Raw genomic sequence first — 26375 nt, forward strand, 5'->3', positions numbered from 1 at the left:
ACAAACACTACTGTCAATGGACTGACTGTCTCTGGACTACAGTCCCATTGAAATTAAGGTTTCACTGGGCCTGGGTTCTTCCACCCCCTGCCCCTCCACCTCCTCCTGAGTCTTGTGTTCTATACTACAGATATGAATACAGGGTCATGGTCCAACCCCCACTGCCCTCAGGCCTGGACTGGAAACTGAGGAAAACTGGTACAGGGAAGGTATAAGCTAGTGTGACTACAGACCAGCAACATGTATTCCATCTTGACCTTTGTTCACTGATGCCTACTTTAAGTATCTGGTTAGATGAACAATGTGGGAGTTTATCTTTTGAGATAGGAATAAAGAGTTTACAGTTCTATGCACGCCCTGCAGCTGGGCCGCTAGCAGGCCAGAAACAAGGGAGTTTCCACTGCAAAAATTGGGATTGTATAACTGAGGCTACCAGAAAAATTCCTTAGAAAACATTCTGGCCTTTGGGAAACAGGAAAAACCTGGGAAATCAGACTCCATGCCACAGGAAAGGTCCCTAGGGGTAGAGTTAATCACTCACAGCCAGGAAGCAGCATGTATTGCTGATTATGCTTATATACTTGGCCCTCCCGTACTACATAGGATAGGACCTAAGCAGACTGTCAGCCCATTGACTGACAAAACTCATCATGACTGGGGCAGCCCAAATTAATGTGAGAGGACTTACAAGGGGATGAAACTTGTATAATATCCAAAACCTTTAACTTAGGCACTTGCCCTTATTCTGATGCCCGCTGTTCTGACTTATGGGTTAATTCATCTGGACAACAGCAATATTACCGAGCCCCTGAGACTACTTGGTGGCATATACTAATGGTTTGACTAAATGTGCCTCTTCTGATACTTTCCAAACTAAGCAGACAGGTTGATCATACATAGAAATATTAACAGTTACCATTTCTAAATTAATATTTAGATTTAATTACAGAATGGTCCTACAAATAAGAGAGGTTTAAACGCACTTCTCATGAGAGAAAGGAGACTATACAGTCTTCTCTGATGGATACCCCCAACAAAGACCAGCTAAGACATTCATTCTTGGACTTTCTACCAGGAGACAGCCATTATTAGAATAATTAGACTATAGATTGTAAACCACTATAAGAAATCACATACACAATGAATATATGTATGTGATATATATATATGTTCTGTTATTCTAGAGAACCCTGACTAATACAGGCCACTTGGGCTACATAGCCAGATCTCCATCTCAAAACAAAAAAGAGAATTAATAAGCATTAGCATAAACAGTAATTCATCTTAATCATGTAATATAATTTGGAGTTTTAATTTCCAGGCTAATTGGTGTTTTAGATTGAACACACCTATCTATTCAATGTGTGACAAACCTTGAAATTACCCAGTACAAGAGGCCTACATAAGAAAAGAAAGTGTCACATTTCATTCCTAATGAATTTGTATTTTCTAGATCTTGGGTTTTAGGGACTTAGAGGACATCAAGTTCAATATATGTGTGTGTGGGGGGGTGGGGGTCAGACTGGAAATTGTTCTCAAGTGTGCCTAATCTGATATTTATTTATTTATTTATTTGAGAGAGAATCTCACTATCCAGCCCTGGGTGACATGGAACTCACCACATAGACCAGGCTGGCCTTGAACTCAGATATTCACCTGCCTCTCTGCCTTGTGAGTGCTGGGATTTAAAGGTGTGCACCACTATGCCCTACCTAACCTGATACTTAATATCAGTCAGATATAATTCATCTTCTTTATAACACCCCCATAGTTTAGCAAAACTGACTCCATGATGGAAGTGCTCTTCAGGCTTTAAAACACAGCATCATCTGCCAAACTAAAACAAAGACCTAATCCATCAAAGTCCATAGTTCTGGGAAAGTCTCTAAATGTACTAACCTTGCTTTTTAGCTTCTGTAGTTCTGCTTCTGACTAACTGTTCTTGTTAACTGAAGTATGTCAACCTAGAACACAGTTTTTGTGCTTAAAAGCTCCTCCTGAAAAAGGTTTGGGGTACACTGGGATCCTGAAACTCAGTGTAGTCACAGACCGGATAAAAGACTTTCTATTGACTTAAACCCATGTCCAATCAGTCTTCTCTGGTGGATACCCCACAACATTCTTAAAGGCTGGTTTTTCTTCTAGCTGGTAGCTGCCACTTTGCTTTCCACACACAGAATTTTAAACTGGTGTTCCTTACTGCATGGCCACATCCCATATGCACTTAAAAGGTATCTCGGAGGATGGGGCTCAGACATCACTTTTCCATGATGCCCTATTGGAGATTATGATAGATCAAAGCACTCTCTCCATTTATATTGTCATTATTTTTGACAGTCTGATTTTATATTATATTTGTTATCATGCAAGTATACATCAATTATCGTATGTTTTATAAAGAAATTTTCATTTTAAAGGTTTTTTTCTTTTTAAATGTTATTCTAAAGTAATCCCTCTATTACTGAAATGTAGAAAAGCATCATTCCATTGTTCACTGCCAGTATTTTTATCCCAGAGTTCTCCCTTTCTTACTTGATATGAGAGAAGAGGAAGAAAAGGGGCCTCACAGAGGAGATGGATCCGTGATCTGTTGTCTTAGTAACAGCTCTGCTTCCCATCTCTAGTGAGTGATTCAGCCCAGGCAGGGACATTGTGCTTGGCAACCAGGAGCAGGTAATAGCCTACCTTCCTCTTTGTTGTTCAGTGCTAAGAGGCTGAAACAAAAAGATAATGAATGTTGCCAGGGAAACCAAAGCAGAATCTATCAAGGCCATGAGGGAGAAAATGTCAAGTATAATACAAAATGGATGGTAGGTCCATTTTCATCCTCCTACAATCATAGATTGAGACTCTTCTGTGTTCATTTGAAGGGTTTTGTTGTGTACATACAAGTGTTTCTTTCTGTACACATAACCACAAGGGCACATTGAAGGTCAGAGAGAGTGACACAGGAAAAGCAGAGGAACCAGACAGTAAATAGGAGAAATATCATTTTAAAAAGATCATGTATTTCCTTTTAAGACTCATTCTGACATCCATGTCCTACTTTAATCCACATTTATATAGGATTATCAAGCAAGCCTTACCTAAAAGAAAATACAGCTTCTTTTCTTTTTGTTTATAATAATTCACATTGGGACATAGCTGAGCCCCAGGAACCTATGATACTTTTTGGTAGCTCTGCCTTTATTGCATAGCAAAGTGGCACCTCCTGTACAGAATACAGGCCAGCACCAGTTTAAAATTCTGTGTGTGGAAAGCAAAATGGCAGCTACCACACATGCACACACAGTAAAAAAAATAAAATAAAATACAAAGTGGGCTGAGGATCTAGCTTAATGGGAGAGTGCTGCACAAGGTACTGGGTTCAATCCCAAATATCCCCCTCCAAAGGTGTCAGCATGGTACAAACATACAGACAGACTAATGCAGCATTATTAAAAAAAATCACAGAAATAAATCTGCACATCCTAGATGCCAAGAACGGATTAGAAAGGGAGAGTCTCTACCATAAATTGGGAAAGCATGCAGAATGAATCTTCCTACCCCATATACAAAACCCAATTCAAATCGATTATAAAGACTCATACTTAAGACACAGAAGTAATAGAAGAAAACCTATAGAAAAGCCTTTGGACATTGGGTTTGGCAGATTTTTTTGATGTGCCCCCCAAGTCACTGGCAACAGAAGCAAAACTATACAAACAAAATGGTACCAAACCAAAGAGTTTCTAAATGATGAACAATCAACGCAGTGCGAAAACAGTCTACACTACCAGAGAACATGGGGCAGAGCAAAGCTGCTCATTTCATAGCAGCCAGGAGTAGGGGTGGGTGGCAGGGGCAGGGCAGGGGCAGTGAAGAAGGGTATCCCTCAAAACCCTACTTCCTCCAAATATGCCCATCTCCTAATAATACCATCATACTATAAACCCAAGCAGTTATTTATTGACTAGGTTAGAACATTCAGTACCTGATCACTGCCTCAGAGTCCATCAGAAATGTTCTTAGAGAACATCTGTCATATACCATATACCGCATACAGCATCAATATCCTAAATATGTAAGGGGTTTAGACAACTCAATAGTGATAAAAGAACCTGATTAAAAGTGAGCAGAGGGGCCCGAGGGCACATTAATAGCTCAGTGATAGCTCACCTACTTAGCATGTGGGTGAAGCCTAGGTTCAATCCCCAGTGCAGAAAAAAAAAAAAAGGAAGCAACAGATTTGAATGAATATTTTTCCGGAGAAGACTGTTAAGGCTGAATGTGAAATACAGCCCACAGACTCATGTGTTTGCACACTGAATCTGCAGCTGGTGCTCATACTTGGGTTGTGGAACCTTTAGAAGGCAGAGCCTTGCTGGAGGAAGCGGTTCATTGGGGATCGGGTCTTGAGGGTTATAAGCCCAGCCCTATGCATCTCTCTCTTTGTCTCTGTCTGTCTGTCTGTCTGTCTCCTGTCCCCCTTCCTTCTTGGTGCACTGGGCTGCAGGCACACAGTCTGGCACCCTTATTACTACAGCCACACTACCACTCTGGCGGTCATGTCTTCCACTGAGTAACGCACTACATCCTCAAACCGTGAACCAAAGCAGATAGATGCCTCTTCATCTTCTCAGGGATTTGCTGACAGTGATGAGAAAAGTAAAACGATGACCTCTACATTGTCAACGTGTATGAAAATGTGCTTACCATCATTAATCATGAGGGGGAAATGCAAATTCAAGCCACTGTGACATAGAGATTCATATTTGTTAGAAAGGCCATGGTCAAAAAGACAGAACAAGTGTTGAGGAGGATTAGAAAAAGTGAACTCTTGCACAGTGGTTCTGGGAATGTCAATTAGCAAAGCCATTATGGAAAACAGTGTGGGGCTTCCTCAAAAGTTCTGAAGTAGCTGGACTCCATATTCCAGGCCTGTCATCCTAAATACTCAGAGGCTAAGGCAGAAAGATCACAAGTTCAAGGCCAGCATGGATAATTTAGTGAGACACTGTCTCAAAAACAACAACAAAATGGTCTGAGGACATAGCTCCAGGTTCAACACTTGCCTAACATGTGAGGCCTTAAGTTCAATATATATATACACACACACACACATACATACATACACACACACACATATATATATATATATATATATATATATATATATATATATATGTATATATATATATATATCCATCCAGAAGTATGCTATAAGGGGAATGTCCCTGTGTCTGTGTCTTATCATGAGCCAAACTAAATCCCTCTTTGAACTGTTTCTGTCTGGTACTTCTCAGTGATGAAAAGTCTAACATACATCTGTTGTGTGCTATTTCATTACAGCATCCTTAGCAGGAATATACTGACTACACCAGTATCCTAGATTTTCATCCGGATTAACTTAGGAATCCTATACGCATTCAATAACCACCCCCAGTGATGAAAGGGTTGAATGAAGAAGTGAGCCTGCTACTGCTGGGTCCAGGTCCGTTAATTTACATATGTGTTTCATGCCGTGCATAAGGACCTCTCTTTCAACAACAGACCACATATGTGATGGTAGTTCCATAAGAGTACAACATCTGGTGATGTCATAGTCCACTCCGGTGTTTCCATAGTGATGAAATCACCAAACAGCACACTTTTCAAAACATATTCCTATTGTTAACCATCACTATAGAATGCTCTTTTTGATAAAGGACTGAGACATGTGAAGGCCTCCCTAGTGTTTTAGGTAAATCTTGTAAAAGGTATCGATATAATGTTTTAAGATTAACACTCCAGGTCTTATTACAAGAGGCAAGTGGAGGAACTGGACTGGCAGACACAGTAAGGTGTGGTTTCAAAGCACACACTTCAGAGATGGGAAGACCTGGGTTGGGTTCCTATTTTCAGGTGGTAACTCATCTGCAAATTGAGGAAGATAAATGTCTAAATTAGACAATTGGTAGGGAAATTACTGCATAGTAATTGACCTTGACCCATGAAAATTAATTTCCCTACCATAATTTCCCCCAAACTAGAAGTATCCGAGAGGTCTTAGCATCAGTAACAATTCTGTTCACCTTGCCATTCACAAGAAGTCAGCCTCAGAAAAGCAAGCAATTTTCTTTGTAAGAGCCAACTTAGTTAAGATACCCAACTCATTTCCTGATTATAATAGTCACATAAAATAATGCGAGTTCTAGCAAAGCTAGTGGAACAAAACACATTCTCATCACTATAAGTTTATGCTCTTCACACACGCACACACACACCTGCATGCACGCATGCACGCACGCACGCACGCACGCACGCACGCACGCCTACTCAAAGCTAAGCTTTTGGTTTACAAGGGAAAGTCCCCCAGTCTCAGAAGACACTGTAGTCAGATATGAACAGACCCTGTTTGCCTAAAACTTTAAAGAAGGCTTCACATTAACTTCCAAATTCCCAGGGAATCACAATATTAGAACACATTTGACATCAGCATGAATTTTCTGACGTCATTTCAGAGTATACAAAGGATGGCTTGACAAAATGGAACATTGTTTCTCATACAGAAACAATGTTTACATCTGTTCATATCAGAAAGTAGTTGTCATATATTATTTTCCCATCAGAAGAATTGTAAGACCCTGGATGAATGCCTCTTTTTGGTCTTTCATAATAAAAACTATAAACAGAGATATTCAACCACGTCGAAAAACACAGATACAAGTCTAAAGCTCAGTATAGAACATTCAAGTGGGGAAGAAAAAAAAAAAAAAACAGCTTTAATGGCCTTCAGCAGTCCAAGGCTGCAGTAACTATTTGTTCCACTAGGGGCAGCAGTGTATAAGGAATGGCAAAGTAAGCATTTCAATTATGTTTGCATAGAACTCTGCTAGCTCACCTATTAATTAGACATATGAAAGATCAATAATTTGGTTATATTTCCTCATTTTAAGAAGATTTTTTTGGGAAATGTTTTGGTGCCGGAATTCATATCTTTGTTGTTTTTAAAGCTAAAAGAAATAATTCTTCTTCCCTTAGCTCCCTCCCCTCTAGCTGACTCCATGATGAGACAGTCTTATTAGGATTTCATCAGACTCAGGCGTGGGACACAATGAGAAGTAATAGTGTGGGGCCAGAAGAAAGAACAGAAGGCACCAGGAGTAGAATTCAAGACCTTTCTGAAGAGTCCCAACTAACGAAGGAAAATCTGGTTTTATCATTTATGTATTTGTGACTGTCTGTTTTTGTGTGCGCTCACTCGTGAAAAAATAATTGTAAGGATTAATAGATGTCTAGATGCTTAATGCCCATCCTCCACAGAGCTTGCATTCTGAATAGCAATTTTGTCTTTATCTCAAAGTTAACCAATCAAACACACTCAGCTTCAGTTTCCTTGGTAACCGACCTCTGCTTGCTGTCTAGACTTCTGGTCATAAGAGAGAAAAGGAAAAATACAGGACTATAGCGAGCAGGCTAGAAAATGTCATCTCTTCTACGCCCCCCCCAACTTCTTACTGCAGTCTATTTCTCTGCCTTTCTCATCACCCCACCCCCACCACCAAAAAAAATCAGCAAAGGCTGTTGGTGAGGTCCAGTGAGATGACATCCACCTGTATGTATCTTTGCCTTCATTTCTGCATCAGTTTGGTCCTAGCTAGTCAAATCCTCAGCAAAACAGATGTCTTTCTTTGTGCTCCACCTCGCCTCTCTTTATTTCTGGAATATATTATTCTCGTGATCAGTCACAAGCATGATCCTCCATCATTTTTTTCCTCTCCTGCCTCTTCCCTTTCTGTCTTAATGAAATAAGTGAAGGAGAGAAGAGACATGAGCCATAGAAGAGACAGAGGCAGCTACTACTCATGGGATCTCTGGGTGGTGGCTTTCTAAAAGCCATGCTTTGGGGACTCCCACTACTACATCCTCATTGAACTCTGAAGGGTACACACACATGCACCGTGTCTAATAAATCCGAATAAGATTGTCTGCGAAATTTCCCCCTTCCATGTTAACATGTCCACTGAAAACGCCATTGTTCTGGTTATGTGGTCATTTCTAGGAGAGGTTGACAGCAGACTTACTAGTATCCTGGCTCTTAACATCTTTACAGCCCCTCTTCCTTGATGTTCCCTGAGCCATAGATGCAGGAGCTGTGAAGAGGGGTATCTGTGGGGCTGGGCTCCCCATGGTCTATTGACCTCTGCACTGTGTCCAGTTGTGGTTTGCCGTGATGGTCTCCATTTGCTGTAGAGAGGCTTCTTTGATGAGGGGTGGTGGCTGCACTTGGCTGTGGATAGAAGGGTAAGATTTACAATGTAGAAGGAATTATGCTGGTCTAGCTAAGTGGTGGTAGTGGATTCTTTTCTAAGGTTCATGACCTCATTAGCTTGGAGAAGCAGGGTAGGTTTCCAGTACCAGACATGGTTTCTCTACTGCTCAGTGGACCTTAAGTCCAATTAGACGGCTATTGGTTGCCACTGACATGTGAGTGCCACTTACTACACCTTCATGCATATCCTTCCATGCTGTAATTGCCCTGGTTCATAGGTGGGGCAGCTGGGTAGGTTTGTTTAATTGATTCCCTACCTTGGCAGCTTGCATAGTAATTCTGGAACAGCGACAGCTAGATGCAGGAAAGAGGCTCTCAGGTCACATCCAGCTCAAGTCATCTGAGTCTTGTGTCCTAAGTGTGTGGTGTCTTCGGCAACAGGGGTGCACCCTCTAATCCCTTAGAGGCAATCAAGCGCTACATCTATAATTTGTATTATTTTGGGAGTCAGTTGGCCTACCCTGGCCAACTATTTGAAAGGAGGTTTCTCATACTTGGTACTGGGGTATTTATTAGTCCATGCTTCTTGTGGAAAGCAAAGTGGCTTAACTTTCTTTAATACACATACACGCACACACTTACATATACTCTTCTGTATAATTTTTACATAATTATAGAATCTTATGATTTGAGACAACCTTGTTCTCTCTCTCTCTCTCTCCCCTCTCCCCTCTCCTCCCCTCTCCTGCCCTACCCTTCCACTCCTCTAGGCTCATCACCACCCTGCCCACAACTGTCCTCTCTGCGGTGTTTATGATATCCACTGAGGCTTTCATAGAAACCCAACTTTCTAGCTGGGTACAGTGGTACACCACTGTAATCCCAGCACTGGAGAGATGGAAGCATGGGGATTACAAGGTCAAGACGAGCCTGGACTACACAATGAGACCCTGCCACACCTACTCACTGCCCACCCCCTCAAATTAAAACCTTGGTGTGATGGTACATAACTTTCATCCCAGCACTTGCAAGATAGAAGGAGGATTATGACTTGAGGTCTACTTGGGATACACAGCAAGCTTTTGTCTCAGCAAAACACACACAACAAATCTAACTTATCAGGATATGCCTCAGTGCTAGCAAGTATGTTGTTGTCATGGCTCTACATTTCTGGGATCTAATCCTCAGCTGCCACAGGAAACCCTCGGGCCCTCTCTTTATTGGTCTAAATTACTACTGCAAAAAGGCTCCTTTTCTCCTGTGTAGCCTGAGAGCACACCTGTAAAGAAAACCTGTCTCTCCCGTCTCATTCCTGGAGGGACCCGGATTTCAGAATTCCCACATCTTTTGTCACCTCTCTCTTACGTATTCTGTTCCCCAAGTTCTCCAGGTCCCACCATCCATAAGGCCTCAGGGAAGAGGCAGGGGAGAGGAGAAAGCTTGTGTGGGGGTAAAGCTTGACAACGTGTCCCCAATTTCCTCCCCACCCCAAATTCCAAATGAGCCAGGCACCTCTACTCATCCAAACCTATTCCTGCTTTGCTTTTCAGAGGCTCCAATGTCCATATTCCTATTCTGGTGCTGAGACCCCAGAGTGTACGCCATATCAACAACCTCCATCCGTTCTCACAGATACTAACAACTAACTTTCCTTAAATTATCCTGGGATAAACATGAAAAGCTTTTTAATACTACATTTACATTTACTTCATGTGTGCATGGCAGCTGGTTGTGTGTGTGTGTGTGTGTGTGTGTGTGTGTGTGTGTGTGTGTGTGTAGGACAAATTGCAGGAGTCACTTTTCTCTATGTATTAATTTGAATCAGTGTCAATAAAAAAAAAAAACACCCCAGAATTAAGTGAAGCATCCAAGTCTATACTCCGCTTAATTTACATCTTCAGGAATTTTATTTTTAAATAAGAAAAAGGAAAAATAAATAAACTGCATTTTAAAAACTGTGTAGCAATACAGCAAGGGCCAGTGAGATGGGTCAATGGGCGAAGGAACACGACCTCAAGCCTGAGACCTGCATCCTGTTCCTGGCATCCATGTGGTGGAAGGAGAGAACCAACTTCCAAAAGGTCCTCTTGGACCTCCACACACGTGTCATAACATACATGTGCATGCACGTGTGTGCATGTACACACATGAATAAATGTATAAAAATTGTACAGCAAACAAGTCTTTCCTTTTAAATTTTATTTCTTCTTTTTATAAGTTCCTTGAGATGTTTGTAACATGTGTTTTGATCATATTAACTCCTACTCTCCCAGATCCACTCCTTTCCCTACCTATCCAACTTTATGTCCTCCTGTTTTGTTTTGTTTTTTTTGTTGTTTTTTTTGTTTTTCGAGACAGGGTTTCTATGTGTAGCTTTGTGCCTTTCCTGGGACTCACTCGAACTCACAGAGATCCACCTGGCTCTGCCTCCCGAGTGCTGGGATTAAAGGCGTGCGCCACCACCGCCCAGCTGTCCTCCTGTTTTAAAACCCATTGTCTTAGTTAGGGTTTCAATTACTGTGAAGAGACATCAGGACAGCTTTTATAAAGGAAAATAGTCAATTGGCTGGCTTACAGTTCAGAGGTTTAGTCCGTTATCATCATGGTGGAAACAGGATGGAATGCAGGCAGACATGGTACTAGAGAAGGAGTTGAGAGTTCTACATCTTGATCTGTGGGCAACAGGAAGTGAACTGTCTACCATACTGAGCAAAGCTTGAGCAAAGGAGACCTCAACGCCCACAGTGAAACACTTTCTCATACAAGACCACACCTACTCCAACAAAGTCACGCCTCCTAATAGTGCCACTCCTTTTGGGGGCCATTTTCTTTCAAACCACCACACCCATCAAGTCCCATTTGTGCTGCCCATATATTCTTGGGTGTGTCACCTTCCATGGGAGCCTGGTTGACCTATCAGAGGCCACACCTGTGAAGCAAACTGTCTCTCCCTCTTGCAACTGCTACCAATTGCCAATAGCTTCGCAGCTAGCAGGGCTGAATTGAGCTCGCACAGCATGCTGCCACAACCTTTGCCAGTTCTTTTGCACAGCTGTCTTACTGTGTCCACAAATCACAATCTCCTCGGAGTTATTCACCACCTCTTACAGTATTACAGTATTACAGCTCTTACAGTATTTCTGATCTTTCCTCTGCAAGGATCCCTGAGCCTTGGGAGGAGGGGTGGTGGCACACATGTTCCATTTAGTGCTGAACATTCTGCAGTCTCTTATTTTCTGTACCAGGACCGGTTGTGGGTCCCTGTTAATTGCCATCTACTACAAGTACACTTCTCTGAAGAGGGTTGAGATATAGATTAACCTATGGACATACCAATAAGTCATTAGGAATCAGTTTACTACTATTTCCACTTAGCAGGATAACACTAGTAGGTTCTCCCCTGGGCCTATGACCTGTTGCCACCGACATGTGAGTGCCACTTAATGCACCTTCATACATATCCTTCCATGCTGGCAATTGCCCTGGTTCACATAACAGGGCCAGGTATGGGCTTTAACTTGTGGAGCAGACCTTAGATCCCATCAGAACGTGGTTGATTATTACTACGATGTTCATGCCACTATTGAACTGGTGAGTATGTCTTGCTAGGTCAGGGATTATTATAGCTTGCAGGGTTCACAGTCATATAAGCTTAGTGATTATTTTTCTCCTCCAGTAGGGAACATAGCATCTTCCAGCACTATGACAGCTAGCTAGTATAGTTTAAGCTTCCAAGTGAACACTAGCAAATTGATTTCTCCATGTTCTATGATTCAAGTCTATAGTGTCTTTAGCAATAGGGACTTGGCAATATTCTGACATGTTTGGGAGTCTATGGGACCTCACTGGACAGCAACTCTAAAAGAGGTAACTGTTACCTGGCACTGGCATTTTTGTAAGCTTGTAGTGTCTAGTAAGGGTGTTGTTACCCTGTTATAACTCTGTTTTAACAATAGATAGATAGATGTACGTATGTACGTATGTATGTATGTATGTATGTATGTATGGTAGGTAGGTAGATAGGTAGATAGATAGATACATAGATAAATAGATAGATAGATAGCAGTGGTTTTCCATATGACCTTTTCCAAGGCTCTTTACATTATTTCTCTCTACTTATATTTCTTCCTCTACCCTGCCTTCCCACTCCACCCCACTTTAATCCTTCCTATTTATTCTCATTTAGCCTCTTACATTATTGAGCTATAGCCCATCTTCCTTGAAAACCACCCCCCCAACCCATGTCCCCTTACTAATTTTTATCTTTATGGGTATTTCAATTGAGGCACAAATATTTAATGATTCAATGCTAACATCTACAAATGACAGAAAATGCAATGTTTGTTTTTCTGGGTCTGGGTTACTTAACTCAGAATGATGGTTTCTAGCTCCATCCATTTACCTGAAATTTTCATAATTTTTTTAAACAGCTGACTAAAAGTTCATTATGCAAATGTACCCCATTTTCATTATCTATTTATCAAGTGATGGACACCTAGGCTGTTTCCATATCCTGACGGTTGTGACTAGAGCAGCAATGAACATGGATGAGTAAGTATCTCTGTGGTAGAATAGAGTCCTTTGGGTATGTGACCATGAGCGGTGTAGCTGGATCATGTGGCTGATCTATTTATAGCTGTTAGGGGAGCCCCTACACTGATTTCCATAGTGGCTGCACAAGCCTGCATTCCAATCAGCAATGAATAAGTATTTCCCCCTTTCCCATATCCATACCAACACTTATTGTAATTAAAAAATTAACAATTCTGATTGGAGTAAGATGAAATCTCAAAACAGTTTTAAGTACATTTCCCTAATGGCTAAGGATATTAAACATTTAAAAATGTTCACCCACTTGTATTTCATCTTTTGAGAACTCTGTTTCGTTTCATGCCCCATTTTGAAATCGGGTTGTTTTTCTGTCTTTCTTTTCTTCTTCTTCTTTTTTTTTTTTTTTTGGTAAGTAAAATTTGAAGTAAGGTTTAATTAAATACTGGCCAGATTGATGGACTCTCCAGCCTGGTCCATCTCTGATTTACTAGAAAATGGCCCCAAGTCACATTTTGCAGCGACATAACAAGGCAAAACCCATAATTCACCATATTTCCTAGTAGGTCTAATCAGGGGCAAGCATATATCCTGATGTATGTACTTCCTGCCTACATCCAATCAGGGGCAGGGGCACATCCTGACATATTTCCTGCCCATGTATGATCAGGCACATCTGGTACAGCTTGGTCAAACAAACTTGTTTAGAGGAGTGAAAACATGTGGCATGTTATCTCTCATCATGCATCACAGGGCTTATGCCTTTCTGCTAATTACTGTTGGCTCTTGCATCATTGATGCTTTAACTAAATGATAATTCCTTTCTGGGTACCATTAAGCTGATGGTTATTAGATCCCAGGATAAACAGGTACCCATCGCAGAGTCAAGGATTTGACTCAGGATACAACTCATGGGGGAAATGTGAGAGCAAAGTTACAGTTTAAGTTTTAATTACTATGCCTAAGAGATTCATGAAACAAAAATGCCTCTGATCTGCAAGCCCCTTGTTCAAGGGTTGTTTTTCTTGTTTAATTTTTTGAGTCCTTTGTATATTCTAGACACTAATTCTCTGTCAGTCATATATTTGGCAAATGTTTTCCCATTCTGTATGCTGCCTCTTCATTAGAATAATGGGAAGTGTCTCACAATGCAGCTCTGATAGTCATGGGAGTGGATATGTGGACCAGGTTGGCCTCAAACTCATAGAGATCCACCTCACTCTGTCTCCCAAGGGTGGAGACTGAAGGACAAGCATGGTATGTACTCACTCATAAGTGTATACTGGATGTAAAGCAAAGGATAATCAGACTACAACCCACAGTTCCAGAGAAGTTAGGTAACAAGAAGGACCCAAGGAGCGACGCATGGATCACCCTGGGAAGGGGAAATAGATGAGATCTCCATGAGTAAACTGGGGATGAGGAGTGGGTAATGGAGGGTAGGGGATGGGGGATGAGAACATAAGGGGACAGGATGGTCAAGCTGGAACAGGGACAGAATGGAAGAGCAATGAAAGAGATACCACAATAGAGGGAGACACCATAGGGATAAGGAGAAACTGGGTGCTAGGGAAGTTCCAAGAAATCTACAAGGATGACCCCACCTTAGAGTACTAGCTATAGCGGAGAGGGTGCCTGAACTAGCTTACCCTGCTAATCAGATCAGTGAGTACCCTAACTGCAATCATAGAGTCTTCATCCAGTAACTGATGGAAGCAGATGCAGAGATCCACAGACAAACACCAGGCTGAGCTCCAGGAGTCCAGTCGAAGAGAGAGAGGAGAGGGATGCTATGAGCAAGGGGCATCAAGATCATGATGGGGAAACCTACAAAGACAACCTAACCAAACTAGTGGGAACCCATGAACTATGGACCAATAGCTGTGGAGCCTCAATGGGACTGGAGTAGGCCCTCTGTATAAGTGAGACATTTATGTAGCTTGATCTGCTTAAGGGGCCCCCTGGCAGTGGGATCAGGATCCATCCCTAGGACATGAATGGGCTTTTTGGAGTCTACTGTCTATGGTGGGACAACTTAGGCAGCCTTGGTGCAGGGGGAGGGGCTTGGACCTGCCTCCACTGAGTGTACCAGGCTCTACTGACTCCCCATAGAAGGTCTTGCCTTGGAGGAGGTGGGAATGGGGGTTGGGATGTGGGGGGGGGGCGGGGAAGGCTGGGGGGTGAGAGGAGGGAGGGGGGATCTGTGGTTGGTATGTAAAATGAATAGAAAATTTCTTAATAAAAATACTTAAAAAAAAAGAAAAAATGGGAGGGGGAGAACAAGGGCATCTGTGGCTGATATGTAGAATTAAATTATATTGTAAAATAAAATTAAATTAAATTGAAAAAAGAATCTATGTGCTAATGTTCATAGCATTCATTTCTATGTTCATCATAATTAAGTCTGTCTTCCATAAAACATTAGACCACAGACATAATTCAGCAAAGTTCTTATTCACTTTGCAGTTAGGATGATTATTCTTCTTGTTTACAATAATAAAATATTCATTTCCAACTAAAACCTCATCAAAATGGCCTTTTGCTCTTCATATTTCTACCAATATACTAATCATCATCACACAAAAAAGCCTTGAGAAATTCGAGGTGATTTCTTTAGTTCTCAACTTTTGAGCCCTTTCCAGAATCAACCTCTCTAGTCTGTTCACCAAAATACAGATCTTTAAGCTGCTCCTACAAGCTACTCCAGCCCTTAGCTTTCCCAGTTCTAAAGCTGAAGCCACATTTTCAGCTATTTGATATGACAGAGCACGGCTTTCTTTCTGTAACAGAGACTGAGTCATTTGTAAACAACAGAGATAAACAGAAGTGAGTGATTTCTCACAGTTCTAGAGGCGGTAAAGGCGATATAAAGGTTCCATCAGGTTTGCTGTGTGATGAGGGCTGCTGACGACTTTTAAGATAGTGTCTTAGTGCCTCATCTTCTAGAGGGGAACATCACAAGGTAGAGGGGATTAAAGGGACAAATACAGCATTGCAAGCCTTTTAACTTCTTTTATTTTTAAAGATTTTATTATCTTCCTTATTAATTAATTAATTAATTTTTACAAAACAAAACCTTTTATTTGGTCGTTGGAACCTGAGTGGGAATGGGCTGTGGAGTCATCGAACAAGGAAGGGACTGATCGCTGATAAAACAGTCTCTGTGTTCAACAAGCTGGTCCTATTTACAGGGTTAAAAATATTCACAGCTCAGAGTCAAAGGAGGCCCAGAGGGGAGGGGAATGTTTCCCTAGGTATAAAAGCCCCATAGAGGCAAGAACAGTGGGCATGCTAGTAGCTGCCCCCTACTTAGGCAGCTGCAGGACAATGGCAGCCGGGGGAGGGGGGGGGAAATGACTCAGCTTTTTTTTTTTTTTTTTTTTTGGTTTTTTGAGACAGGGTTTCTCTGTGTAGCTTTGCGCCTTTCCTGGAACTCGCTCTGTAGCCCAGGCTGGCCTCAAATTTACAAAGATCGGCCTGCCTTTGCCTCCCGAGTGCTGGGATTAAAGGCGTGCACCACCACGCCCGGCACTCAGCATTATTTTTATCTTAACTATGTGCATGTGTTGTGTGTGAATTTGTGTGTGGGTATGCACATGTGAATGTAAGTGCCCACAGAGGCTAGAGGCATCTGATCCCTGGAACTGGAGTTACAGATGGCTGTGGGTGCTAGAAACTGAACTGAGGTTCTCTGCAAGAGCACCATGTGTTTTTATCTGCAGAATCATATTTCCACTCCTCAAGACTTTTTTTTTTTTTACCATTAATGAAGGTGGAGCCTTCATGGTCTGATCATCTTCTAAAGGCTTCACCTCATAACACTGTTGCATTGAATAGCAAGTTTCAACAGAAATTTGGTAGAAGGCAGAAACATTCAAATTATAGCATAACTGTAGAAGCCTTGTCTGCTAATTACAGCTACATTCCCAGTCAGGGCTTCAGTATATGAATTTCTTGGCATGAAACCCAAGAATTCAGTCTATAATAAACTATGATACATAAGATTGATGCTACATGTTTTGTGAGAGACTTGTCCTGGGAAGATGAAACACACACAGGTTTACTCACCTCAGAAAGGGAGCCCATGACAGACAAAGTAATGCTTATACCAAAGTCCAATTTGGTGAACCAATGACTTTTTATTGGGATACTGTCTTAGTTAGGTTTCTATTGATGTGAAGACATATCATGACTGTGACAACTCTTATAAGGAAAACATTTCATTGGGACTGACATATAGTTCAGAGTCTGTTATCATCATGGTGGTACATGGTGGCATGCAGGCAGGCATAGTGCTGGAGAAGGAGCAGAGAGTCCTGTATCTTGATCTAAAGGCAACAGGAAGTAAACTGAGCACCACACTGAGAACAGCTTGAATAAAGGAGACCTTAAAGCCCACCCCACACAGAGACACACTTCCTTCAACAAGGCCACACCTACTCCAACAAGGCCACATGTTGTAGAATATTATTTTAAGGTGTGTTACTTTTGTTTATGTTGCATTTGTTTAACTGTGTGAAGCTGTGTTACTGTGCCTGTCTAAAACACCTGATGGTCTAATAAAGAACTGAACGGCCAATAGCAAGGCAGGAGAGAGAGACAGGCAGGGCTGGCAAGCAGAGAGAATATATAGAAGGGGAAATCTGAGGAGAGGAAGAAGTATCCAGAGAAGGAAGAGGACTCCAGGGGCCAGCCACCCGGCTACACTGCAAGCCACAAGTAAGGGTAAGATTTACAGAAGTAAGAGAAAAGGAAAATCCCAGAGGCAAAAGATAGAAGGGATAATTTAAGTTAATAAAAGCTGGCAAGAAACAAGCTAAGCTAAGGCCGGGCATTCATAAGTAATAGTAAGACTCCATGTGTGATTTATGTAGGAGCTGGGTGATGGGCCCCCCTAAAAAGAAACACACACACACACATACACACCACCACCACCAACAACAACAACAGCCACACCTCCTAATAATGCCACTCCCTATGAGTTTATGGGGGCCAATCACATTCAAACTACCACACTAACCATTGAAGGGATGTCTCAGAGGCAGCTGCATCACTGAAAAGTCCACCCACATGGATAATGATTCAAGAAAGCCACTCTGTGTATAGATTTATATGTTCTGTTTTCTATAAGCCTAATGAAGAAAAAGAAGTCTTCCAACAGAAAGAAAGGTTTGGATACTTTCAACTCAGTCTTGCCCATTTCTCTCCAGAAGTGCCAGCAGTCATAATATTGGGCAATGGCAGCCTGGTTATTTCTAGTATTTCTCATCAAAGGAACAGTAGCAGAACAGACCTTAGTTCAACAAATCATTCTACGTATACATCCTAACCTTAGATACTCAAGGAACATGCTCGCCCATCTTTATCTCACATAAGTCAGAAGAGGTGCAAAAGTGGTGGGCACTGCTCACAAAAGGGAAAGAAGACCACAAATGTGAAGGTGACCCATCACCCAGGGATAAGAGAGTCTTACTGGAGACCACAGAGCCCTAGAAAGACAAACAAAAGAAACAATACTGATATCAACCAGAGAGAAGAAAGACCCCATAGACAGACGAAACCATCACTGATCTCAAAGAAATCTTAGAGGCAAAAAGACAAGAGGTGACATTTGAAGTGCTGAAAAAAAAAGTCTAAGAAGAGACAGTTTTTGTTTGTTTTGTTTGTTGGTTGGTTTTTCTGAGACAGGGTTTCTTTGTGTAATAGCCCTGGCTGTCCTGGAACTCACTCTGTAGACCAGGCTGGCCTGGAACTCAGAGATCCGCCTCCCTCTGCCTTCTGAGTGCTGGGATTCAAGGTATGTACCACCACCACCCGGCAAAGAGACAGTTTTATATCCAGGAAAACAGACAGTACTTTTGAAAGCAAAACAAACAAACAAACAAACAAACAAACAAACAAAGACATTTCCATATTTTTTTAAAAAAAATACGAGAACTGTCTTCTCCTACATGAAATGGTAAAGGCTGAATGAAAGGTTGTCAGGTAGTTACTTGAGGCTGCAATGTACTAAGTAAATAAATGTGAAAGAGCAAAAACAAAAAGAATGTGCAAAAACTTGTACACAGAAAATTACTGTGATGGCTAATCTTGGTTGTCCACTTGACCACAACTGGAATCAACTAAAAACCCAAGCAGCTGAGCACACCTGTGAGGAATATTTGTTGAGTGGATAATCTGAGTGGGGAAGATCCATTCTAAATCTGGTGTGAATATAAAATACTGTAACCATTGTAGAAAATACTTTGGCTTTTCTCAAAAGATTAAATGTAGAATTATAGTATGATTCATAAAGTTCATTACTGGACATAAGCAGGGTCTTGATATGTGAAGTAGAAATAATCCAAATGTCCACCAGGAAATGAATGGAGAAAGAAAATGTGACATAGGCAGGCAGGCAGGCAGACAGACAGATAAAGATAATGCTGAGTCTAAAAAAGAAGTAAAATGATGATACATTCGACAACATGGGTGAACCTTAAAAATCTGCCATGTGGGGGCTGTGGAGACGGCTCAGTTGGTGCAGCACTTGCTGCGTGAGCATGCTGACCTGATTTGGGAGTTCTAGCACCTGTGTCAATGGCAGGCATGCTGGTTCCTGCTTGTCATCCGGTGCTCGGGAGGTGGAGATGGCTAGATCCCTGGGACGGGCTGGCTAAGCAACCAGCCAGACAGGTAAGAGCCCACAAAAATAATGCAGGAAAGACACTGAGAAAGATGTCAACGTCTGGCCTCTCTGTCTCTCCCTCTATCTCTCCATCTCCGTCTCTTTCTCTCTCTCTGTTTCTCTCTCTCTCCCTCCCTCCCTCTCTCTCTCTCTCCCTCCCTCCCTCCCTCTCTCTCTGTTTCTCTCTCTCTCTCTCTCTCTCTCTCTCTCTCTGTTTCTCTCTCTCTCTCTCTCTCTCTCTCTCTCTCTCTCTCTCTCTCTCTCTCTCTCTCTCTCTCTGTGTGTGTGTGTGTGTGTATGTGCTAAGACCAAAAGAGGGTTGGGTTCCCTGGAGCTGGAATATAGGCAGTTGTGAGGCACCCAACAACGAGTGTTTGAAACTGAACTCTGGTCCCCGGCAAGAACAATAAGCATTCTTAATTGCTGAACCATTTCTCTAGCCATCTATGAAAGATTTTAAAGATTAAAAGTAAGTTGGACATATCAGATCATGCTTTAATCCCAGCACTCAGCTCTGCGGGTCCCTTTTGAAGAGAAAAATTGGTTTTAATAGGGTTCTCTAGTATGTCACCTAGTACCACATTCAGGAAAATAGGATTGTTATTATAGATTTCATTGTATGAGTGTTTTTTCTACATGTATGTATGTATGTACATGTGTGTGCCATTTGCCTTTGCAGGTTAGAAGAGGACACTGGATCATTTGGAACTAGAGTTACAGATGGCTATGAGTCACCATATGGGTGCTGGGAATTGAACCTGGATCCCCTGAAAGAACAAGTGTTCTTAACCACTGAGCCATCCCTTCAGGCCCTGGAAAAGAGGACTTCATCCTAGAAAAATGAAAACAGTAATTTTCTGGAGTCAGACAGCTGTTGGAGTACTTAATAATACCTAGTAAATTCCTCTGTAAATTATTTTAAGCTGGCCCAGGGAGCCATTGAAGGATATGCAGTTAAGGAAAACATTACACATACATACCACAGATAGCCTGTGATGAACTAGATTTAATTTTTCCACAATGGAATATATACTTAGAATCATCATGTTATTGTAATAGTAGCACGTAGGAGGCTCAGACAAGAGGACTGCCATCTTCTCTGAAAAATAAAGACTAAACAAGAGATCAAAGTGTTAAATTTTAAAAATTGTATAGGTAAAAGGGGACAATCACGTAAGTAATTCTGAGCATGCTAAGTGGATGAGCCTGGAAAGCATTATGTTGAGGGGAAATACTATCTGATTCCATATGCATGAGGGAGGTGTCTGCTGTAATCATCAGAAAGTAGAAGGAAGACTGGGGGATTATCATTTTAGGGGTATAGTTTTCAGTTTGGAAAAATGAAAAAGTTGGGAAATGGAATGGATGGTTGCAACAGTTGCAATGTATGTCTCAAAGTGGCTAATATGGCAAAATTTTTAATTATGTGTGCTTTATCATAATAATGAGAAGTAACAATACCTACGTAAAATTCTATAAGATTGGTTTGCGATTTTTTTCAAAACTCTAAATCTAATGTGAGTACTGTGATGTTCTATGTACTTTGGGAGTTTCTATTTAACTGCCTTTAGTTCCTACATGGTGAAACAGTATTTAATGTTATTTATCCAATCAGAATATCAGGGTCTCTGTACACAGTGTTGCCCTCAGAGCCTTAACCTTATTAAGTGTTCAGTAACTTTTGTTGGATGATAAAGACTTAAATAACTGTTTTATTTTTATAATTTCTAATTCTCATTAAAATAGACACGTTAGGCTGGGTGTAGTGGCAAACACCTTTAATCCCCGCACTTGGGAGGCAGAGGAAGAGGCAGGTGGCTCTCTACGACTTCAAAGCCAGCCTGGTTTACATAGCAAGTTTCAGGCCAGGCAAGACTATATAAGAAGGCCCACACCTCCTGGTGCTTTACCAGAGGCCAGGTGGGCCCTAGAGACTCCAGGTAAGACTTGGCCTGCAGCCTGCTAACACCACATAAGCCCGCCCAACAACCCCAGACTGCACTCCATTCCCCTCGGCTCCATATTCTGGCAAACAACTTTGGCAGAAGACTTATGTTTTACCAGAGGCCAGGCTGGATCTAGTGACCCAAGATAAGACACCACCCACCACCTGCTAACGCTTATTTTTAAGCCTGAATAACAACCCCAGACTGCATCCCATCCCCTGGGGTCCATATCCCTGCCCAAACCTTCAGCTGCCAGGCCTGATCTAGGGACCTAAGGTAATCCCAGCTTGTCACTGGTCCCACTGCTGGGCCCTGCCCCCAACCCAGTGGACTTTTGCCACTCAGGGGCAGGCCACACCAGTCAGAACAGAATCAGTGAGTGACCTGAAAAAACTGCACCATTCCCTAAATTCTGTATCCCAAGACCTTTCCCACAGCCCACTCTATCCCAGCTCATCGCTGGTCCCTCTGCTGGTCTCTAGCCCCAACCCATGGACTTCCACCACTCAGGTGCAAGCCACACCAGTCAGGACAGGCACAAGAAACACCAGCTTGATCAGGCTCCAGCTGCTCAGGTGTAGGTCATATCAGTCAGAAAAAGGATGCAGGCCATACCAATCTGAAGTATAGAGACCAAAGGCCAAATTAACCACTAGAAGGCCAAATCCCAACTTAGATAGAAATTCCCAACTAGACCAGAGGTTATGCCAGCCACTAGAAATCTGGGCAACGAAGAAGAGAAAACCAAAGAGGAAACAGAAATCAAGGAACAGAACACTTATCCAACAAAGACAAACTCAGAAATCAAGGACTCAAAGCATCTCAAACCCAGATACCTAAACAACAGTGTAAAAATACAATCAACAACAGCCAGGGCAATATGTCACCACCAATAGCAAGCTATCCTACAATAGCAAGACCTGAACATTCCAACACAGCTGAAGCACAAGAAAATGAGCTTAAAAACAACTTTATGAAGATGATAGAAGTCCTTAAAGAGGAAATGAAAAACTCCCTTAAAGAAATCGAGGAAAAAACAAACAAAAAGTAGAGGAAATCACAAATCCTTTTTTTGTGTATTTATTTTACAATACTATTCAGTACTACATAACAGCCACAGATTCCCTTATTCTCTCCCTTCCTGCCCCCTCCCCTTCCCCCCAGCCCACCCCACAAATCCTTTAAAGAAAGCCAGGAAAAAAAAACAGGTGAAGGATATGAAAATAGAAATAGACATGGATCCATTCACGACATGAAAATAGAAATAGAAGCAATAAAGAAAACACAAAGTGAGCAAATTTAGGAAATGGAAAATCTGGGTAAGTGAAGAGAAAGAAATAGAAGAGAGAATCTCAGGCATTGAAGATACAATTGATGAAATAGATTCATCAGTTAAAGAAAATGTTAATCCAAAAAAACTCTTAACACAAAACATCCAGGAAATCTGGAACACCATGAAAAGACCAAAAACTAAGAATGATAGGTATAGAAGAAGGAGAAGAATCTCAGCACAAAACCCCAGAAATATACTCAACAAAATCACAGAAGAAAATTTTCCTAGCCTAAAGAAAGAGATGCCTATAAAGGTACAAGAAGCTCACAGAACACCAAATAGACTGGATCAGAAAAGAAAGTCCTGAGTCACTTAATAACCAAACACTAAACATACAGAATAAAGAATATTAAAAGCTGCAAGAAAAAAGGCTAAGTAACATATAAAGGTAGAGTTATTAGAATTACACCTGACTTCTCAATGGAGATGCTAAAAGCCAGAAAGGCCCTGGATAGACGTTTTGCAGATACTAAGAGACCACAGATGCTATCCTAGACTACTGTACCCAGCAAAATCTTCAAACACCATAAATGGAGAAAATAACATATTTCATGACAAAGTCTGTAGTTTGGAATTTTCTTTGCACAATCAATCAGCGCCCAAATAAGGACACAGAGACTCATCACTAATTATAAATACTCAGCCTAGCTTAGGCTTATCCCACTAGCTCTTTTAACTTAATTTAACCTGTTTCTATTCATCTATGTTTTGCTTTGGAGCTTTTTACCTGTATTTAATTCTGTATGTTCTACTTTCCTGCTTCCTCCTTGTCTCTCTGTCTGGCCCCTGGTGCTTCCCTCGCGTCTTTTTTTCTCCCACCCACCCCCAAACCTAGATTCTTCCTCCTACTTACTGTCCTGGCCCAGAAGTCCTACCTATACCTCCTCCTCCTCCTCCCTTGCTGTTGGCTATTCAGCTTTTTATTAGACCAATCAGGTGCCTTTAGGAAGGCAAGGTAAAATAGAAACACATCTTTACATAATTAAACAAATGCAATTCATCTTTGCATAGTTAAACAATATTCCACAACATTTCCCCCTTTTGTTTAAATAAAAAAAGTTTAGCTTTAACATAGTAAGATGATATACACAAGAACAATTATTAAGTAAGAATTACATTTACAATATCCAGTCCATTACATTTGACAAATTCAGAGAAAATATTCCATTATCTATCCTATCTTGGTGAGTCCAAAGTGTTATGCCTAATTTACTTTCTATCCTAACCCGTACTACCAACCCCAAATTATCTTTTAGACCGCAAAACATTTTTTAGATAAACAATTTAAGCTTTTATGTTTTTCAACCTTATACACGTTACATCTCTTATGTAAGTTTCTTCCCTAAATTTGGTAACAAGGAAAACTACAACTATCCCATTTTTCAACTCCATCAGAGACCCAAGAAGGATATAATATTACCTGAGTAAACAGTAAATGCAGAGCAAGAAACTTCCTAAACTATATAAATGACAAAGACATCTGGCTGCCTGGACCCAAGGTTCCTCTGCAATGTTAGAGCATCCATCTTCGGCCTACAGGCCTAGAATATCTGACAGATTTTTCTGTGTAATAGCAATTTTGAAGGACTGTATCACCTTGTCTTAGCAAAGTTCGGCAGTCTTTTTCTTTTGTGTTCTGTTTGTCTAGTTTGTCCAGTATACTGTCAGCAGTTGAGACAGGGCAGTTTCTTACCCTAATGGCTAACTTTGCCACAATGAAAGCAAACTCAATATGGAGGTTTATGGATTCCCATCATCATCCTTTTATGAAGTAGTGCTGCCAGGAGCAGATGTGTCTTACCTTCATGAAAAGCCTTAGGTATTGAACATCTTAAAAGCCATATTCTGTAGAGCTATGAGGTGTTTGATGATCTCCTGTCTATCTAAACTATACTTGTTTAACCTTAAAAACATGCCTAACATGATTGATTATAAGTATGATTGTTATAGATGACTACCAACCTGCATTTCTTAATTATCTTAAACAGTTTGTAATAATAGCTTTCAAGGACTAGGTCTTTATATTACATTTTAAAAAGAGCTGCATAGGTACACTATCTTAAACAAGAGAAGAAACATATAATGCATAATAAAAATAACCTTAAGTTTGTATCAATATACAAAAATCCATACCAATATAAAAGGTTTGAGATGAATAGTTGTCTTTTTATCCTATATTCCTATATACCCATTAAATGATGACAAACATCCATAACCCACCAAATGACCAAAAAATGACCTACCCCATCTTGGGAATGTGGGCATTGTGTTCTCTAGACTGCTTCCTGTTGTCTGGGGTTGATGGCATCCACAATAGACCCTGAGAAAATTGAGATAATGGTCAAGTCCTATGAAAACTAGCTGTAACGTTTGTTGTCCAGTCTCTTTGTAATGGGAAATTGTAAGGCTTATGTAAAGTCCTGGCTAGAATAATCCATGAGGCTGAACCATTTCTGAATGCAGAACTCTGAGGAAACTGCAGCAAAGGCACTCTGAAAGGCTGCATCACCTGGGCCAACCATTTTCATTGGTGTCTGGTTCCCTTGCTCTGAAAACACATAAACTTTCAAAGGTAACATACATATCTGTATTAACACAAGTATGGACTGCATGTTATAAATAAGCCTGCCAAAGGTAATTTTTTGTTTTATGTTTGAGTAGGTAAAAGACATCCGTCAACTTTATAAGTTTGTTTAAACTGTATAACCAAACCACTATCCATGCCATATGAAAGGATGGCATGTGATAAAAGGCATGGGGACTCTGTAGCCAACAATATTGATCATGTCTCATCTGTTCTCACAGCTGTTCCCATGTCAAGGGATCAGCATATACATCACCTGTCTTGTAGTTTTTCTAGGTTTATTTCATTATGTCTGTAGCCAAGATTTTCAGGGTGTCTTCCCCAACCAAATCTGGTCTCTATTAATTTTGAAGTAATTCACAGCCTGTCATTTCCTGTGGAAACAAAAGCATAAGCTCTCAACCAATGCAATACATCTTCTGAATTCCATTTTAAAGTTAATACATCCCTAAAGTATCTAGGCTGGCTTAATTCAGCAGTTCCTTTTACAATCCTATGTTTCTCAGCAGCTGCCGTTCATTCAGAAGCATTCAAAAAATTCAAACTCAACAAAACACCATATAGAATCCAGACTCCCCATGGATTTCTCATCATTACATGGCTTATTCTTTTTATATTACTTTACTCTTTCTTTAAAGACTTTACTTAATTATTTTTAAGCTAATTTTTCCTATGATTGTCTAAACCCATTTTCTTTCCTTTCCTTAAGCACCTACACATACTGTAACGTGTTTAAAGGTTTTTTTCAGTCTGGACCTGTTTTACTGTGCACCTGTAGAGTTCTCTGACCACATGAGCCAAACCTTAAACTGCTAAGTGGTAGCTAGGCCCCTCTACTTTGCAGCTTTGGTGGTTGACTCCACCCCCTCCTCAGGTCCCTGAGAACCAAGCCTTAAGCCTGCAGCTCTGGCCTGGAGCTGTGTTTAACTAAGAGCTGTATTTAACTGCCCGGGCACTAGGAAGTTGGTGCCTGCACTATGGCAGGCATTTTTACTTAGCTTTCTGTTTCTCAAGTGCTCTGCTGCACAGTAGTGCCTCTTAAAGAGCCATATCCTTTTCTAAAA

General features: G+C 41.1%; 1 long non-coding RNA gene across 1 annotated transcript in view; it reads right to left on the reverse strand.

Moving 5' to 3' along the window:
* Positions 1-26375, reverse strand: part of LOC107399813 (uncharacterized) — a 92850-nt gene that overhangs the window by 22266 nt on the left and 44209 nt on the right. Inside the window, exons 6-7 of the long non-coding RNA XR_013048070.1 lie at positions 24971-25685; positions 8046-8251 (exon numbers count right to left, since the gene is read on the reverse strand). This is a non-coding gene — a long non-coding RNA (uncharacterized LOC107399813). The remainder of the gene's footprint in view (positions 1-8045; positions 8252-24970; positions 25686-26375) is intronic.

The sequence above is a fragment of the Peromyscus maniculatus genome, chromosome X (assembly GCF_049852395.1).
Source record: "Peromyscus maniculatus bairdii isolate BWxNUB_F1_BW_parent chromosome X, HU_Pman_BW_mat_3.1, whole genome shotgun sequence".
Lineage (NCBI taxonomy): Eukaryota > Metazoa > Chordata > Mammalia > Rodentia > Cricetidae > Peromyscus > Peromyscus maniculatus.